Source organism: Pygoscelis adeliae, unplaced genomic scaffold, assembly GCF_000699105.1.
Source record: "Pygoscelis adeliae isolate BGI_AS28 unplaced genomic scaffold, ASM69910v1 Scaffold24, whole genome shotgun sequence".
Lineage (NCBI taxonomy): Eukaryota > Metazoa > Chordata > Aves > Sphenisciformes > Spheniscidae > Pygoscelis > Pygoscelis adeliae.
This window is the reverse complement of record NW_008824806.1, coordinates 5,223,544-5,243,583: the sequence shown is the minus strand read 5'-3', so window position 1 is coordinate 5,243,583 and position 20,040 is coordinate 5,223,544. Positions and strand designations below refer to the sequence as shown.

The following is a 20,040-nucleotide window of genomic DNA, read 5'->3' as shown; positions in this document are numbered from 1 at the left end:
TCCCTTTTTTCTCTTTCTCCATTCTGTCTGGGAAACTTTTCCTTTCTCGCTTCTCCAGCATACAGTAACCCCTAATGCCAGGCTGTCCCAGAATACAGGTTTTTGCACCCCAAATCACCCTCTCTTTACTCCACAGCACTAGGGCTTGTGTTCAGCCTTGCTGGAGGAGAGAAGGCTTGGGATGGAGAAAGGGCCTCATGGGGACAACTTGGGATGGAGAAAGGGTCTGAAGTCCACTGTTTGGACTGCAGTGGCTAATCCCCATCTCTGCAGGTACAAGCAAAGTAGCCCACGTGTAAGCAAAGCATGCAGGCTGCTGACCCTTGTAGTCTGTTGCCCAAGGCTAATGGCTACTTTAATTACTGCCTTGACTAGCCATGCTTTTCCTGGTGGTTTCCTCACCCAGATGTCTTCTGGGACTGGTCATTACCCAAGACAACAGTGAACTAACACAACCATTAGTTTGACCAAAGAGAGCAGTTCTTTCATTTCCACTTTGAAAGTTTTAAGATCTCTTCTGTATCCAATGCTGTAGGGTTTAAAATTAAAAAAAAGAAAAGAAAAAAAAAACCCAGAAATTGTTGAAGTGTTCTATTTTATAGTCTATTACTTGATAATATGAGGTTTAGAAATCTACATACAAATGAGAAGGAGTTGTGAAAACGTCTAATTGATGTGCTGTCTTTCTGACAATTCTAATTGTTTAAAGGCTGCAAATGCTCAAATACTTCGAAAACTGCAGGCAGTAATTTGCTACCTGACAGCAATGTAAGTTAGAGAGAGGCTCTCCTAAATAAATCCTTGCAATGATATGAAAAGAATACATTTTGATGCATGGCAGACTTCTCTTGTATCTATCTCAAGATCTATCTCTCTCTTTGGAGCCCTACTATCCATTACTGGTCTGGTGCAACACCTCAGCATATATGTATTTGTTTCTCTGAATTGCACCTCTTGGGCTTACAGATGTGAGGACTGAGGCAAGACTCAATGACTGTTGAATTGAGATCATACTGGAAAGTCTGTCAAGATACAGAGAACTGCAGGTAGTTTTCCTGAATTCTGGAAATATGTGTCCATTCATGGTCATCCATAAATAAACAGGTTCTTTGTAAATGGGGAAAGAAAACAGCTTGTAATCCTTGCCGTGCTGCTATGTGCCTATAGTCTTCCCTTAGGGTCAGAAGCAGAAACAAACCTTCCAAGCCTGCCAGAAAGCTCCCAACCTAAATGTTGCACAAGGCAATTGGCAAAACAGACAGCGAAGGACCAAAAGTAGCAAAACATCCAGAGGTGACCAGTATGGAGAGCCCAGACCAGTTACCACTACTGTGGTTCCAGTAATGGAAAAGCTCTTGGCAGGCAAGGAAGCAGTGCAGTGGCATCCCAGTTTGCAGATGGAATCTAATCTGGAAGCTGCTCTAAGCAAGCCGTTGCAATGGGGGGTTGCAATGGGAACACGGCCTTTTTGCTTGTAGGAAAATCAACCTTGGATTGACACGTACTGTCATCCTTAGTTATCAATAGCTGTTAGCTAATGCAACCTACCTTTGAGTGACTGCCCATTTCCGAAGTTCAGTGAAGTAACTAACAAACTTGATACCTTAAATGTAGTTGTGGGGGGGAAATTTGCTTGTGTTCATATTCCAGAGGGAATTATTTCTGTTAAATTTTTAAGGTTTCCTTTGTGGCTTTTAAGATGTTTCCTGAAATCTGCAATTGCGTTCATGTAACATCTGCATCCAGCTTTTTCTAAAATAATGGTGAAGCAGACTATGTGGTAATTAAAATGATTCTTTCCCTGAACTTCATCTCCCTTTTTGGTTTATCAGCTGATGCTCTAGCAAGTAGTTTCTGCCTTGAGGGGCTGTTAATAGATAGTTCACTGAGATAGCTCAGTATCTTGGCTACCTTGTCCCTGTGAGGTCCTTGATAACACAGAAAAAATTCAGTGTTCACCACAAATTGACTTTGGCAGTTATCAGTAGTTCAGATCCTTGACAGCACTGAAAGCCTTTGGTGGAGCATATGGGAAAAGGTGACAGTGCAGGGAGTCACAAGAAAGCATTGGGACTGTTTGTTGGGTTTCTTTGAGGCAATGGGGAATGAAATTCAGCATCACATGGTCGCAACAGCAAGGGCACTGTCAGCACACCCTGATCATCGCCTCAGTGCATGAACAACCTACCACCTACCAGCACAGTGTCATTAGCATGTGCCCTGAATCTCCTCCCTTGGAGGAAAAAATCCGGACTAAGGAATCCTGGAGGATTACATAAAATCTTCAACATTCAAGAGAGCAACACAAGTGTCTAAGCATCCCAAAAGGGCAGAATAATTCCCAGTTACAAAGCTGAAGATTTGGACACTATGTGACCATGGTGGGTTGACCATACCATGGCTGCTATGTTCTGCTCCTTAAAGAAAATGCTCTGTATTCACGGCCATTACTTGTTCAGGAAGTAAAATGTTCAGATTCTCTAGTCAGACTGAGCACCAACAGTCATAGAAAAAGAGGGTTAGAATCCATATAAACTGAAAATTAAGGTATTTTATCATTATAATTACCGACAGACACCACATACTCCTAGATTTTTGTAATCTACAAATGGGGAGTCATCCTTCTTTTATCTATACCTGTTTTTGAACGTTATTTAAATTCTTATAGCCCAGGTAAGAATAAAAAAAAAAAACAACAAACCAAAAAAAACCTTTTGGAGGTTTCTGCTTGAAGCAAAGTAGTTAAGGCCAGGAAGAGAGACATAAATGAACACAAAACCTGTGGGATTTCACAGATGACTTAAATACACTGGTTTTTAAGCATAGGCATGGACTCAGCCCATGAGGGAGTCATCCTCATGTTCATCTTCCTAGTTGAAGAGAACGATGGCATCAGGCAGAGAGTATGCAGAGATGCTTGGATGAAGGTGTTGCCAAAGACCATCCCAATAGTGCATCTAAGCTGTGAATATCACACTTGAAATTATCCAGCAACAGCTATGTCATCTTGATTTGCATGCTAATACAGATGATGCAGTAAGGCTCTGGAAAGATGGATCCACAGTTAACTGGCAATAACATTTTTGGCTTTTATGAATCACTGAAATTCTCAGGGGTGTATTTCTCTAACTTTGCACCTTGCCTCTTAAATGAAGAAACATCCTGTTGTGGCCACATCTATGACATCACCTCTTCAAGGAGAAAAGGATGTCACACTTATTATTTCTATCTGAAAACAGCAGGTGCAGAAACAGAGTTTTGGACATTTTTCATACACATGAGCTATGACAAAAGCTTGCTCGTTATCAGCCTTCTGGTTGAGAATTAGTCTATGTTATGGTTGAGAATAAGCTGTGTTTAAGGGCCTGCAAAGCACTAGACCCTGTTCCAGAATAAATCAGTTCAGGGAGAAATATGAAATGCCTTTTCATGAGATGAAAGTTGTTTCCAAGACAACCCCATGACAGAAAGTCTTTGAGCTACATGGCCATTTGCAAAGCGTGAAAGGACAAGGACCCTGGCTTCATTTTATCTTGCGGGCAAGGAAGGAACGTGAAGGTCCAGATAGGCACTTCTGCATATGGGGTGGTTGTGACTGGCGATCTCCCTCCTTTCGGCAGATAAAGCAATGCGTGGGTCTTTTGACATCTTTGTCCCCCTCAGTGTAGCCCTTTCTCACTCTGTTTTTTTCCCCACAGAAAGAATTTTAAAACGTCCTCCAGCCTCTCCTCACTAACGGAATTTTTCAGTGTAGGATTATATAAATCATATTTTGCTAACATTTATGGAAGTTCTGACCACACTTCTGTGGTCAGGGCTGTGTGTATATTTGTTCATATCGATTTCACTGCAATGCTAGCTTCTTGCCCCTTGTTGTAATGAGGTCTTAAGTTTTCCTTGTTAACCTGAGGTGGTATTTTCCAGATTATGGGTGTATTTTCCCTAAACTGACAGTGTGTTACACATTGTAGCACTGTATCACTTTGCTATGTCTTTGAGGGCCCAGCTTTCATGCAGGTGCCTAATGCTGTTCTTGAAGTTCATGCTCTAATGTAGACAAGGTGGTTGGCTAATTTCTGCTTCAAATGTCTTCTACCATCTTTTCTTCATTGCTGCCAGTGTTTTCTCTTGCTTCCCTGGGGACACCAGATGCATTTAATGAGTCCAGTTCCAGCTTCCAAGCTGAAACAGATCATGGACAGCAGCCATGTGTCGTTCAGATGCTTGCATGGGAGGGAGAGATCTTTCTCCTTTTTCTCTTGCTGAACCAATTCACTCAATAAGAATTTGGTTTAGATCACATTGGCATTGCTTTTAGCTAACTCCAACCTTTTCTGACTTTCTCCTGAATTCTAAGCTTTTACTATATCCTAAAAGAGGACAGTTGCCTTAAAAGAAATCTGGTGCATGGGACAGCATACCTTGCTCCCAGCTTAAATGATAGGACAAGAAAAGCAGTTAAACTTAAAAGTCACAGGCTGTAGCCAATGAAAAATAAGACAACAGCCAGAGACATGCTTCTTCCCAATGTTGCATAAGTAAATATAACGTATAATGTACTGCAACATCACAGCAGGTCTCCTGAATTGAAAACAAGGAGGAATAAAAGACTACCGCACCTTGGCTCTTAAATCCCTGAATGTGTTGTCTGTGTTGATTAGTTACTTTGATTTGTGCTTCCCTGCACAGCTCATTTTTCCCCTTAATAAGAGTTCGGCTTGTAAATTGTCACTTGGATTGATAGTATTTGCACCAAACAGTGTAATTAGGCTGGAGTGACGGAATATATTACATTGTTTGTTTTCCATTATGTTTATTCCAGATGGTTTTTGTCACTGACTCTTTTTCAGAGCTAGGCTGTTAATAAACATAGGATAAATCCAATGAATAAATTTGCTGTGCTCAGTATAGATCTGTGGTGGTGGCTGAGATGGGGTTATGCCACTGAGTAATGGGCTCTCATTAGAACTACAGAAATGTTAATTCTCACTCACATATGAGAGGGAAATGGAGCCCATGGATAGTGAGAAGTTGAAGAAGATACTTAAGTGGGTTTTTTTCCTTTAAAAGACATACATTTAAAAATTAAACTGAGGTTATGATGAGTTCACAGTTGTGGTGCTTTATTGCTTCTCTGGACAAGGGAAGTGTTTTACGGTAAAGCTACAGAGCCGGTAGCTGGGTTCAAGCCTTTCATTGCTGGAAAGCTCCTCTGTACCCTTAAGCAACCTGTTTTGGTCTTTGTCTCAGTTCCTGAACAAACACTTATTTTCTTCTGCATTTTAACTGTCTTGTCTCTTCAAATAGAAGTTGTTCAAAGTCCCTGCCTGGGCTGGAGATGCAAAAATTATTTTAGAAAGAGAACTGGAACATTTTGGAGAAAAGAACCCCATATGTAATGGAGACATAATGGGGAAGTCTACACAGCAACAGGACTGTCTTAATCTGCTCACTTGCCAAAGTGACGTTGACTGGAGAAAACTGAAAGCCAACTAAATGACATTACAGCAGACCTTGGAAAAGTCATAATGCTTCTGGAGTTTTCCAGTACTGGCCTCTTAGTTTTTCCATCAGAAAGGAACATAAGAAAGCCCAGGATGAAAAACAACATGGTGTATCCTACCATCTTTCAAAAGCTTTAAAAGCTGCATTAAAAGAGGTGACCGTGGTTGCTCAGCAGTAGGACCTTAGAGCCCTGGTTGAAGGGCATGGTTTTTTAGATCAGCCAAAAGCAGATTGTAGCAAAAAAATTTTGTTTCTGCTAATGTTGAAGAAATTTTTTATGCTGAGGGTGGTGAAACACTGGCACAGGTTGCCAAGAGGTGGTGGGTGCCCCATCCCTGGAAACAATCAAGGGCAGGTTGGATGGGGCTCTGAGCAACCTGATCTAGTTGAAGATCTAGTCCACCCCCCACGGCAGGGGGGGTGGACTAGATGACCTGTAGAGGTCCCTTCCAACCCAAACTGTTCTATGATTCTATGATTCTACGTTTCCCACTTTCTCTGAAGTCTTCCAGGAAGCACATAAGTGGGCAACTGCCTGCAGGGCTGCCTTTCGTCAGTAGGAGTGGCTTCTTGCATTTCTGTTATACTGCTCAGCCCTGCTCTGAGCAACTAAAACAGTGTCTCTGTCTCATCAAGGTAATGCAAGACAACGCTTCCCCAGGTGAAAAACCAAACTGTGAACACAAGAGTGTTGATTTGCCCAGGTTAGGAAGAAGAAATTGTCATCTGGACTCACAAGGGCCCACTAGTAGCAGGCTGGGGAGCCCAGTCAGTGCTGTGAGCTGGGTGGCAGGGGGTCTCAGCCACAGTGGATTTGAACACCTTGCCCTCTGCCAGCCTGGCTGCAAACCCCTGCTGCCCTCGCCTGTTGCAGTGGTGTCACCGGTTTGGAGGGGAGAAGGGAACAGCATTTCCCTTTATGAAATGGCAGGGCATCTTCCTCAATGTGTTGTTTCTAGCCATGTCCTGGAACTGGTAGTGAAGGATCTTCCTCTTCAGCCTGGCATTACTTTTAAACAAGGGAGCCAGGCTCACAAAGATGGCACACAGCTGGCATTAGCAACCATACCATATATTACCAACTATACCATGCCCCTCTTACATGCCCTTTTCAGCGGTAGGCCAGCTAAGCTGCAGCTGGAGAAATAAGACTAAACACTTCTGTTGGCTGGCATTTCTGAAGGTATCTTGGAACAGGAGCGGACAAGGAAAGGGGGAGGAGAAGCAAGATGTGTGGGAGCAATAGTTCAAGAAGTCCCCAAAGGAATGGTGAGCTGAGAAAGGCAGGGAGGGCACAGCTGTTTCAATCACTGAGGTATAAGGAAAATCAGGATACAGCCCATACCCGCTGCACTGGGTGTCCCGCCTGGCCAGGCTGTGAGGCATGAAAGCGTTAACCCTTCTGGAATTGGTACAGGACATTCCAGCACTTGCATTCACACAGTAAAAATAAACCCTGTGCAAGGCGTGTTGCCTATGGAGTTTATGCTCTGCTTTTTGATTCAATCATTTAGGAATGCAAAGCCCTTCTACCAGGTCTGGGCTCTAACAGCACCTTTGCTTTGCCATCACCAGACTGCTGCCGAAGGTGGAGCAGAGGTAATGAAGTTATAAAGGTCCAAGTCTGCCTGCAGCCACTCGGTCACGCTATTTCTATAGGTTCTGGTTCATCTCTGGACTGTGCTATAGCATAATTTTTTAAAGACTCAGGACAAAATGCTTTCACTCCTGTGTGTCGTACCCACCACGCTCGTCCTAGGCACCACTGCATGTCCACTTACATGGCAGGGCAATGGTGAGCATGTCCCATGGAGGCTGAGGGTTTGCTGGGAAATAATATAGAAGAACGGCCTGCACATCAAATTCCCATGTATTTAGTTGGTGGAGTAGAAGGACAGTTTAGTTGTCCCCAACCAGTTTAGCCTGTATGCAGTGTCAGACTGAAGCGCAGCAAGGTGCGAGCTGGATGACAGCACTCCCAGGCAGGCGACTGCTCTGGGTTTTTTTTCCTGTATTGGCCAGGATAGGACTCAGCCTTTGTATTTTTGAACAACCATAGTTCCTGCTTCTGCCACTGAAATCTTTGTTTACCATAGTTCCTGGTGCTCGGAGGCCTCCGGTGGGAGTTTCCGCTCATTTCATATCTTTCTCTATCACCCTCCTTACCTTCCAGCTGACCACAATCAGATACTCCTGCGTCACTTCCCGTGTCCCCAGACGGTCCTTTGGGTGGCAAGTGGCTCCTGCTTTCAGCATCACGCTTCTTCTGCTCCCCAGAGCCACCAGCTCCAACTGCTGAAATGTTCTTCCTTAATCTCTGATTTTTTGCCTGCTCTTCCTGGCTCCTCTCATCTGTCCCTTAGCCCCTTCTCTCCATGCTCTTACACTGATGATTGCCTTTGTATTTTCAGTACTGCCTTTTTGCTTGATTTTTCTTAGAATACAGCATCCTCGAGGCTGGCAGTACTTTGCAATTTCTGTATTTGCATACTGAGAGGTGGTCTGCTAAGAAGGCACATAGGAAAAAACATGGTGGTGTTATTTTTCCTCCTATTAACAAGTGGAGAACATGAGTCAGCAGGATATTCTCATTGATTTATTTGTGAGTAGTTCCTATACAAGGGAGTGGAAGAGAGAGAAGAGGAACATTGGACCAATTTCTATTTGGTTACTCATTGGAAAACTGGAAATAACCGTGATGTAGTCCGATAACTTACCCTGAAGTTACACCAGTGCCAATGAGAACATAATTTAGTCCACTGATTTTACATCACATCCCAGTGGACATGGACAATACACGCAGTGTGTTAAAACCTGTCTGAATGCTTATTAAGAGTCCAATAATAATGTTATTTACTGAGGATTATTTAAAAACGCATTTTCTTCCTTCACTACATCTACCCTATCTCTTTTGGTCTTCTGCTATTGTCATCACAGTGGCTGAGCCCCTTGGCCATAAAACTGAACAGCAATTGCAAAGTCTTTGGTGAACTTCGTGGAGTATTTAGCACTTCTCGATTTACTTGTCATAGTATTTTCTTGTCAGCTTAGATTTTCTTAGTCTTGTCTTTTTAACCCCAGAATACACCACTATGTTTGGAAATATTTCATGTAGAGTTTTGAAAGAAAAAGAATCCATAACATCCAACAATTATGTCATGAACTAAAATTTATTTTATCTCCTTTATGAAAAGGATATCTGCAAAATTTTAGCCTGTTATAAGAAATGTTGATAGTAGTTATGTGATCTCTGCATTGACCTTGTTAATACCATTCAGTGTGGCATTTAACAACTGTTAATGAAAACTGTTTTACTTAAAGATGGGTTGCATAGCAACTTTTGTAGCAAACTCAAATAGAAAAATGTTCTAGGTCTATTATTAGGCTCTATCCAATTCTACTCATACCATTAAAGGTGCTTCAGAAAATACTGCATGCCTGAGCCAAGTCAGCTTCTCTGCTTATAGCCTGCATAGTCCCATAAACCCCGTGCACATGCCTGACTTGATTCACATCACTACTCCCACATATTGATGCATTGCAACACGTGCAATGTACTTGAAGTTGACAGCTCTTTGACCAAACAAAAATTAGCAGGAGGGAAAAAATGCCTGTACTTTCAGCCAGAGGTGTAGAAAGCAGGAGAATGACATCAGAGTAGGAATCCTCCGCAGCGTTGGAGGCAACAGGAGCCACACCTTGCACTGAAAATTTCTTCAGCCTTCTCCATTTATTTTCATCTTTGTGGCATGCTAATGTGTTAGCTTTACAGTGTAGCATGCTGCCAGAGCATTGCAACAATTATGTTTAATGCCAGATGCTATAAAAGCTTCTTGATATATTACTAAATAAGGTATTGTGCATGTTCTACATGGGGAAAATAAGTAAATTCCCTGAGCAGTAAGAATAAGGGAATCTCTTAAGTCTATTAGCTATTTGTCAAATGCTTGTACTTCTTTATGGTGTTTTTCTTCCCTTTCATTTAATTCTCCAACTTTCAATCTCAGCTTGATCTTTTTTTTTGGAAACTTAAATAATCTCTAATTTGCAATTGCTTTATTATGGTCTTAATTTGAGATTCATGTTGATCTATTTAGAGTAACAACATACCAAGATTTCAGTATCTAGAAAAAAACAGTATAAGACTAATTATTTGGAAAAAAATTATGCTAAGGGCTAAAATCTAGTACTGTTGCTGGGCATGTTATTATATTTCCTATATAAAGGGCTTGTTTTTAGGATCATAAAACACTTTCTGCAGGTTGCCATCATAGGTAACTGCCTTACACAGTCTCTGGCTAGGAGGGGAGCACTGTACTCGCTTAGTGAACTTGGGCAAGCCCTGGCTATGAGGGAGGAGGAGTCATGGGTCCCAAAGGATCATGATCATGACACTAGCATCCAAAGCTGGAACCCGAGACTTTTTTCCATAGCAGCATATTCAGCACTAGGGATAACTAAACAGCAGTGCACCCGCATCAGCCTGGCTCGCAGCCCACTCCTGGAGGGACTGTGCGATACCCCTCGGGGCAGCGGCAGCCTCTTCTTGCTCATCACCTTCCTCTCGCCCCACCTCCTCTGTCACAGCAGGCTCCTGCAGAAGACCCAGCCTTCTCGCCACCCACCTGGTGTGTGAACACAGCAGGGCTGGTCTTGCTCGGGTCGGTCACGTTTTACAGCACATACTGGGTCTGCTCATCCTGCGCATACACAGCAGGCACGTTGCTGTGAGGAACAGGTGCTGCCATACGGCCTCTCTTCTGCAGAGGGTAATGCATTGCAGCCAGTGAGGCCCAGGCCCAGGGGCACCACAGCCGTAGCAGAACAAGGAAACAAGCCGACAAAATATCTCATTGAATTTCAGGTCCATGTGAAGGACTGCTGGCTGCTCCCGAGGCTGCGCAGTGCTTGCTGTCACCTGGCCACGGTATAGCTTCAGAGCATGTAGCTGAACCTGAACTCAACCTTTGTATAAACCATTTTCTACACATCTCTATCTACAGCATTAGCTCTCCCACAGGCTGCCAAGATAACTTTATTTGCTGTTTAAAATCTTAAATGGAAATTGAAAAGTCTCCAACATCATCACTAAAATGTGCAGTGGGGACAAGCGGAAAACCTAAATTTATCGCTGGAAAAACAAAGCTGATACTCTTGTGAGTGGTTGGAAATCAGTTTGGCACTGTAGTTACAGCACTTCAGTGTCTTATTTTTGTTATGAAAACTGTTTTTCTCAGTTTTCTTCAAAGCCAATCAGTAATCATTTGTTTTGTTGGGTGTGTTTTGGTCTGACAGTTTTCATGTCTCTCTCATTCACGGTCTGATTCCTCAGTTTGCTAAAGGACAGCTGATAAAACTCAGTTTCAGATAAACCAAAAATTACATTTATGCCATAAATACCCTCTGTGATTATGGGAAGACATACAGTCAGTCTCTTTTCATTGGCAGTGAAATCAGCGTATAAAGCATGCTTGAATATCATTGTTCATTGTTGCAATATTGTTTTCTCAGGGACATCATGCCAAATTCTCTTTTTTTAGTACTGTCCTTATCTGAACCTTTAAACCCTTTCTTTCTAAATGATGAAAAGTAGTTCCTGGTGTACCCTGTAAAATCCTCTGGCTGTCCTTAGGGTATTCATACCCAGTACACTCAAAAAAGGTGAGAGTAAAAATAAATGTATAATCTTGTGACCACAGCAGTCATACCAATTGCTGTGGTGAGATTTTCCCACTCACTATTAATTTACAATGGATTCCCTCTTCTTTTCACTTAGCTCCTAACAGCATTCAGAAACGTCTTTGTTTATGGTCTGGCAGTATCAGAAGCCATTATAATCAGATTGCATATTTCAGTGGTAAAATCACCAAAGATCTTGATCCTGAGGATGTACAAGAGACATTACCTTTCACAGCAGCTGCAAAGCACTCCGAGTAACTAGCAGTTTTAATTATGAATAAGCAACCGAACCAGAGGCTGCACCAAAGCTTCACATTTGAACTGAAAGTTGCCCTCAGCTGGAGGGAAGCTGGACTGCGGGTAGGGGTCAGGCCACGCAAGCCACCATCCATCAGACTGTTTCTTTAACTCAGAGGGGTTTTGGAGAGCAGCAGGCAGGCTGTTTTCACTCGCCATGAAATTTCCATAGCGAATCATACTGCAAACGGAACAAAAAAATGTTAGTCCGTTTCTTTCAGTGGTTTTCCTACCTTTCAGTAGCGTTCAGCAGCATTTCTTTCAGTATGTTTTAAATTTATCCATTCTCCATCATCTTATTATAACCATGACATTAGAACAACAATAGCTGGATGGTGCAGGATGGACAGACCAGGAGAGCTCTTCCTTACAAGTAGCTTTTGGGAGTCATTAGTATTTTTCTTCTCTCCATTTGTGCTTTATGACTGCTAATTAACTCCTCCGGCACCACTGCAAGGCAGGAAATCATTGCCCTTCATATGGAAATAGAGAAATCAAACGGATTATGTGATTTGCCCAAAGCTACAAAGAGAATCATTATCAGGACCAAGATGAGAACCGATGATTTCTTTTAGTTCCTGGTCCTGTAATGCAATTAGCAGAGCAACCTGCCTGCCCCTCATCACCTGCTATATTATCCTCCACCTGAGAATGGCACTGACTTCAGCAATCCTTGCTATTTGAAACTGAATTTTGCTGCTCAGCTTGATTTCCACTCCAATAGGATGACTCCTACTGATACATTTTTGCATCTAAGATAAACATTAATATATGCCTTTGCTTAAAAGCAACGTAAGAATCCCCGTTAACTGCAGCGTGACCCCAACACTTAGTAATTTTTCAGAAACAAACTGATGCCTACAACAGCTTTTTTAATGCCATCTAGTGGTCATAGAAAAATCAAATGCCAAGCTCAAACCCAGTGTGCCACCCAGCAAAGGCGCTGCTGCAGCAAATCTAGGTCCTGGTCTGACAATCCCTGCCCCGATTAGGGCTGCTTGTGCCTCCCTTTCTTTTGCTGCTCCTGTTGCCGGTCTTTCACTTGGATGGCTGCGAGCTGCACTGCTAAAACTCTGGAAAGCTGCAGTAAGAAGTGGCATGAAAACAGAGTTAAGTAAATGGATACTCTCAGGAGCACTGTCAACTTACATGAATGCTGTGTTTCCATGGAATAGGGAACACGGTTTCTTCACTGCTTGGAGAATGTGAAGGAAACTGTGGGAACTGATGAAACAACTGATAAATAATAGTAGCTTATATACACAGAAGATTAGTCATTTGTTTTCTGAGGAGACGGACACAACCGGGTGCCTTGGAGAATGGAGCTGGCTGCTCTGCTGGGCTGACAACCTGGTCCCTGTGGGGAGGACAAGCAGCGCACAGGCAGGACTTCGGGGACAGGACTTGGACCTGTGGTTATTTTCAGCCACCTTTTCGATTCACTTCTCGAAAAACACAGATAGGGACAGATTTCTGCATGTAACCGTGATCTCTAAAAGTGCAATCAAAAGAAATACTCTCCTAGCAAGGGCAGTAAGGAAGGACTGCATTATGTATGCTTAATTAAAAACTGGCTTGGAGAGTTAAGGAAAGCCAGACAGCACCATCAGCAATAGTGACATTTTTCCTACTTTTTAGTGGAAACAGCACTACCTGCCTTCTTTAATAATAAGCAACTCTTGAACAATGGGAAGAAACCATAAATTTAGCATGCTTGAAAATAGGTCACCTCAATAGCTAAGGTCATGGCCAGAGATGTTTTTGTAAGGCATTTAAGGTGCTTTTAAGCTAATACATTTTAACTGAGAATTGTCATGAGAATTAATATGATAGTTCCTAATGCAGATAGGGTTTAAGACAAAAAGCATGTTAATTTGTCACAGTTGACCTTAGTGTTGCATAGAAAGTTTAATACCATCTACTAAGATAGTTTTGGCCAAGCGAAGCTAGCAGCTCACCAGACTTGGTCAACATTGTGTCATACTTTGTCTGTACACACATTAACACATTTGGTAAAAATATAACAGCTTGACGAGAAAAGCTTCCTTGTTTGGATTGGACTGCCTTTGACAATCCTTCGTCAACCCCCACGGCCCTAGTTCAAGCCAATGCCAAGACCTTGGGAAGTGAGCAGCCCAAAGCAGTTGAGTCCCCTGCCACTCTCCAAAACTCCTCGCCCACAGGTTGCCCCTCATGGCTTTGGCAGCAGGACACGTTTCTGCTCCCACGCCGGGACAGATGGCCTCCTCTAGATCCAGCTGTGCCAACCCAAGCTTGCCCCCCGTGCTCCCGCTGTCCCCTGGCCAGTTAGGGCTCCCCACTTCTTGTCAGACACAACGAGCCAGAGCAAACAAGAGCTCTCTTATTCCCACCGTACAAGCCAACCTGGTTCATTTTGACTGAAAGAGGGCAGGAGACACCCTTTGGAGCACCCAGCAGAGCTGGTGCTGTGCCAAGGAGGCCAGCGTGGGCAAGCAGGCAGTGACCTCTCCAGCCGTCACCACCTGAGATGCATGTCTGCACCGTGCTTGAGCCAAAGAGGATCTGGGATGGCTCTGCCAGCAGAGCTGCAAGGGCAATAACCTCCAGCAGTGTGGCTTGTAATCTTCATCTGGCACAGTTCTCTACAAAATAAACATCTGTCCAGAGCCTAAAGATATGTTTCAAAGCTGATTTAATTAGACCAGCCCAAGCACCCATCTGGACACTTTTAGCGCTTTGGCTCCCATTCGCAGGCTGGATAAAAATTGTTTTCACCTGCCTCAGTTGCAAAGTGGCCAGAAGGAAAGGAGGATGTATCAGCCACGCTAGCATCTTAAACTTTTGACAAATAAGTCTGGTGAATCCTGATGAGGTGCTTTACAAAGCTGCCACCCACTGAGATCTCCTGCCCAAGGTGGCCACAGCCGCAGGAAGGGCAGCGGGAGGAACGTGTGCCTTTGGCCGTGCAAAGCCCAGTGTCTCAGCTGAAACTGCTGATTTCAGTGGGTCCAACGAGTGTAGGAATGGTTTACACTGCACTGTGCCCTGGTCAGCCATTTGCTGCCTGGGAACCCTTCCCTCTCTTACCCACCTGGCTCTTATGTGCCCCTACACAACGGTACTGGATAGCAAAGCATGCAAATGCTCTCCATATGATTTAATGCAATGTTGGATGGATTAAACAGCCTGTGGAAGTGGCTGATCTACAAAGAAAGGGAGCCCCAGCAGAACAGCAGTAACAAACTGCAGAGGGATAGTTACATTTTAGATTGGTACACACATTTCTGCAGCAAGTGCCTGATTATATCTTTAGTTTATATAGCTCCTTATTCCAGCTTAGGCCAAATAAAAATAAATTGGTTGATTCTAGATCAATTAAGGCGTCCACTGAGGATCTGGTGCTTATTTAACTAAAATATTTGAAGATAAACCAATGCAAGTTTGTGCATAAATGTTAGAAAAATATATCATACAGATTAAAAGAAAAAAAATCATCTATGACAACTGAGAGCACCATCATTTTTTCAGCACCATTTGGAGGCTGCAGATAACCCAGGATTCTAATAGGTTTTTTCTAAACTCTTAATAAAAACCTACAATTTAAATGACTTTTAATCTACCTCATACTTACTATCCATTGTTAAAATCCTTTTAAAGAAAAACAATTGGAATTTTAACTAGTTACAGATGGTGGAGATAAAAATGGTCTTTACAAATCCGTGTTTAAAATAGGATTTTCAGGGAAAGTACTATTTATGTTTGCTAATGTTATCCAGGCTGTCTATTTGTAAGCAGGAGTCAAAGGTTTACAAGCTTTAGCCTGCAGTAAAAGTAAATCAGAAAAATGAGGGAAGACTATGAGCATTAAAACCCCCTGATACTCCCTGGAGCTGCTTTATCCTACACAGACAGGCCACAGCAAGGGGCAAGCAATGAGCAGAAGGGAACAGATGCCCTTCACACAATTTCTGTTGTCTTTATGGAGGGGATAGTATTCAAAACTCATGAAATGGTCAGATTGGACTTCATGTTCCCCTGTCCTTTTCCTGGTACTCAGGCTAGACCAGGATGGTAAATAGGGATGCACATAGGCAGGGAGATCTCGGGGTTCCTGAGCTGTCTGCTGTTTCTGGGAAGTGGTACAAGTTCATGGGCAAAAGGGACACTGAACAAAGCCTCCACCTGGCCTCTCCCTGCTGTGGGTTTTAGCTGCTGTTGCAGGTGAGCAGGCTGAGGAGCCTCAGCCACATCCTGCTGCTCCTCGGACGAGTCTGTCCCCTGCCTGCTCTTGGAAAACAGATGTTCCTCCAGGTGATAGCACAAACTCCCCTTTTGCTTATCACAGAGACACTTGCACAACGTCTTGCTTTATTCTCTGGCTATGTTCATTTTTCCCTCGGAGATATCAAAATGAAGCTGCGCAAAACCCAGGAGCTACCAACCATTTGTCATTTTGTTTCCGTGCAGCATTGTTTCCATGCACTCGCTACAGGCAGCAGGTCTCGGCTGCCCATCTGCCTCCAGGTCTTGGTGATTTTGGGCACAGAAAAAATTGCAGGTGGCCTGGCTCACCCCGGGCCTCGCTGTGGCAGCCACCAACAGGGCAGAAACAGGAAGGCTTTAAAAAATGATAGAAAAAAGCAACCCCACAGCTTACAGATGAAGTTCCAAAACAGAACAACCTCTTTGCCTAACGGGATCTTTGTTTTTGCCAAACCCACTACTTTTGCTAATACGCGGTGAGTCATTATTGCCCTTTCTCCACAGTCAAGGGCCTCTGGAGAGGAGGCTGTTTTGGCTGTGATTACTTCTGCGCAAGTGGTACCACCTGCACAGCATGTCTGTTTCCAGGGTCTGAAAGAGAGGACTAGTCTTCAAAAGCCTGCAAACAAGGGGAGGGTAGAGCCAGTGCATGGGGGCTCAGGGTTATACCCTACACGCTGTGACCTTCCAAGAGGTCCCTCTCCTGTAACTGCTGGCATATTGCATGCCTGTCATGGTTTGAAGATAGACCTCAAACAGGGAGAAGTGACCATGATATCTGGGCTCACCACAGCTTGAACATTCACTACAGCAAACAGTCTACTTCGGCCAGAATTCTGGCAGGAAAAACACGTTCCACATCTGAGATTTCCATTTAAGGACTTTTCCCAGCCATCGTTCAACTCAGCCAGCTGTAGCGTCATGCAGTGGGGACAAGCCTTCACACTGCCACCTCCCTGCCACTATGCTGCTCTCCAGACAGGCCCCCCTTTCTCTCTGTCCCGTGCAGACATGGTGGCAATCTGGAGGGACATACAGAGGTGCACCAGGATGGCCCTGGCTGCCCCTGGGCTTCACATGCTGCTGCATCTCTCCTTCCCCCTCACGTCCAGCCTCAGTGTCGGGCTATTAAAGAGAAAACCCAGAGGAATCGACATCCCAATAGACAGGGAACAAAGGGGAAAAGGGTCTTTTCCCCATATGCCTGTTGGGAGCACGACAGATTTTGACCTTTGGGCTCCTGATGCTGGGAGAAGAGCTCAGCAGTGTCAGGAGCCCAGCAAGGAGAGGGGAGCTTTGCACTGGCAGGCACGGGAGGAAGAGGAGGAGAAGGAGGAAGAGAAGGAAGAGGAGGAAGAAGAGAGCCACCCTGACAGGAAATGGAAAATGTCATTACCCCATAACCTAGACAGCATTGTGGCTGTGAGGACATGTGGTCATCAGTGACACCGCTGCGTTCAGCTGGCTACTCATGGAGAGCAAAGCAAGAGTCTGTATAATCTGACATTCTGTGGTTAAAACAGATAAATAAACAAACTTGATTTTGAATAATAATGAGACACATCTGTATTAAGAAACCATTATTGTTTTGTCAAAAGTGTGTCAACGAAAGCAGTATTTTATAGAATATCTGGAAGACTGTCCTTTCAGCTGTCCATAGCAAACACATGAGAGTTTATACAGTTTTGATGAATTCAAAGGGTTTTTTTCTTTCTATAATAGCCACCAATGTCTCCTGGGAAACATTATATTTACTTTTTACTACTTTTCTTGGCTTTTAAGTCTAGCAGAATGACGATCGCTACAGTGGGGAGATTCTGTCCCATGTTGTCTGTCTTTGGCAGAGACCAGGTAACACAATCTCAGGCAGCTGCATTTTTGCAGCTGTACTTCTGCATTTTTGTTAGAGATGATTGGTTTATGCTGATCTGAGGACATAACATGAAAGCAGTGAAGCTGCTAGATCTGCTGATCTTGTATGTCTTTCAGGATCTTGCTTACTAATGTTAATACACTAGAGGAAAAGAGCAGATGGCTCTTACAATTTAGTGGACCATGTAACCACTAGAAGTTGTAACTGTAAATTTAAAATATTCAACATGGAAATATTTGTGGCAATCATAAGGAGTCCAAAGTTAACACTTTTCTGAGAAAGTTAACGAACTAAGGAGCAGATTAATCATTGTCTCTTACAATGCAAGAAATAGAAGGAAACAAATGAAATTATCAGTTTAAAAGATTTAAGGGAGACAAAAAGGTTTAAGGGAGACAAATGTGTTCTGTGCATAATTAATCCAACAAATTTACTGATGAAGTATGCTGTGGAAAGCCAGAGTTTAAACTCTTTCCAACTTTATGGATAAGGAGTCCAGCAAGGCTGGCAGAAAGCAAAGATCCAGAAAATATCTCCAGTTCAGACGACCTCAGCTGCAGAGCACTGGAAGCAGGAAGATAACCTCCCAGCAAGCATCGCTGCACGCTTCCCACATCCTTGGGAAGAGCGCAAGGGCCTGCTACAGGACACTGCCAGAGAGCAAGGGTACAGGGCTAGAAGGGATTTTGATCGTATTTACCGGAGTCGTTCATATGTAACATTAATCCCAAAACAGAGATATAATGAAATGACTGTTGTGGATGACTTCATAATTGCCCCAAGAGAACAAACTGGGACACCGATTAATTTTATGGAGAAGGAACAGCAGTGGTTTATGTACTTCTGCAGAGACCTAGCTTCATGCATTAACAAAATAAGCAGAATAAATAAAATCTATAACAGAGAAGCTGTGTCAATAAAATTGTCTCCAAATGAAATGTTTCGATATTCTCTCCCATGAGCTGATAAATTTATAAAACTTATTTTTTAACTTTACAGTGTATGTGTACACGTATATGTACACACATACATACATTTAAACTTTCCTAAAGAAAAAGGAAAAACAGAAGCCTCATAAGAAATCACAGCATCTCAAAGAAAGAAAAGGAGAATTCTAAGCAGGAAAGACATGATGTTTGAGCATAGGAGAGTTTTCAATTGCAATTATCCTGTTCAAGACATAATGTGTATTTTAAGCAATAAACAAAATCACAAATATCAAAATAGAACTTTCTGCAATGCCCAATGAAGATACTTATCACAAAGATAAAAACAACAAAATGCCTTATTACATGCCAGCTTACCATCAGCTAGAAACAAATCTAAGTACATCGTTAATTCAGGCCATCAGAGAATAGATCTGTATTAAAGAAAATTAACTCCATCGGTCAAAGTCAAATAGAAAAAAACTCTTTAATAATATCTTTGATGTAAAATGCATCCACCACGCTCCAGGGCCTAGAAGAAAAGCTAAGTGAGAATCAGGACCCCCTTGGCTGGTAAAGGTACAGATGTATATGTGTATGCACACACACACGTGCACACATACACACACTTGTCTGCAATAAAATTATGCCCTGGCTGAGGGAAAAGCAACTGCCTGAACTGATCTGAAAGACTTGAAATTAAAAGAAATTGTTTCAGTTGATTCCATGCCATAAAACTTAAATAGTTTTATCACTGAAAAGAAAGGTCATTTTAACCAGGGCAAGAGAAAGCTTCTCCATGTTTTATGTATTTTCAACTTTATTTGCAAGTCAATACATTCTGAATCTCCGTAGGTTTCCATTAAAGTAGAAATTGCAAAACCCTTTACCCTGATGGAAACCTGAAATTAATACGCTCTAAGCCTTGCATGACTCCTCTTTTTTATATATTTTATTCGTATGAACAATTATATAAGGAAATTTCTGGGCGACAGATCATTAAAAGTGATTCTGGCGTACTGTTTTCCTTAGACTAGCCAGAATTTCTTAAGAAATAAATTTAAATCAAGGCTACTGCTTAAAATGCAAAAAGGCTCATGGCAGACAGCTGCCATGGAGTCGCAACTGTAATAACAGTGAGTTTATTGTCATAATTGTAAAATATATCAGTAGATACTTGAATAAGAAGCCTGAGCAAAACTCTAGATAGTACAGTAAGTCATATTCACTGATTATGGAATTGCAAAGACGGTTATCTATAATCCCTTTTCTTTTTAAGAAATATGCATACTTTGGCATAACCTACCACATACCACTACCTTGGGCTGTGTTTGCACTGCAGATGCACCCCAAGGCTCTGCCATCTGTGGATACGACTCTGTGCTACCTGTGTCCCCTTTTTACTCCTTCCCCAGAGGAACCCCCCTGGTGCTGTGTCTGGGCAATCCAGCTGGTACCCCTAGGGCACAGTGCACCACACAGCTTAGGATCCACCCAAATGTACATTTACTGGCT

The 20,040-nt window shown here is 42.9% G+C and overlaps 1 protein-coding gene across 2 annotated transcripts in view; it reads left to right on the top strand.

Moving 5' to 3' along the window:
* Positions 1-20,040, top strand: part of C1QTNF7 (C1q and tumor necrosis factor related protein 7) — a 51,916-nt gene that overhangs the window by 18,253 nt on the left and 13,623 nt on the right. The gene's annotated exons all lie outside the window — the stretch shown is intronic.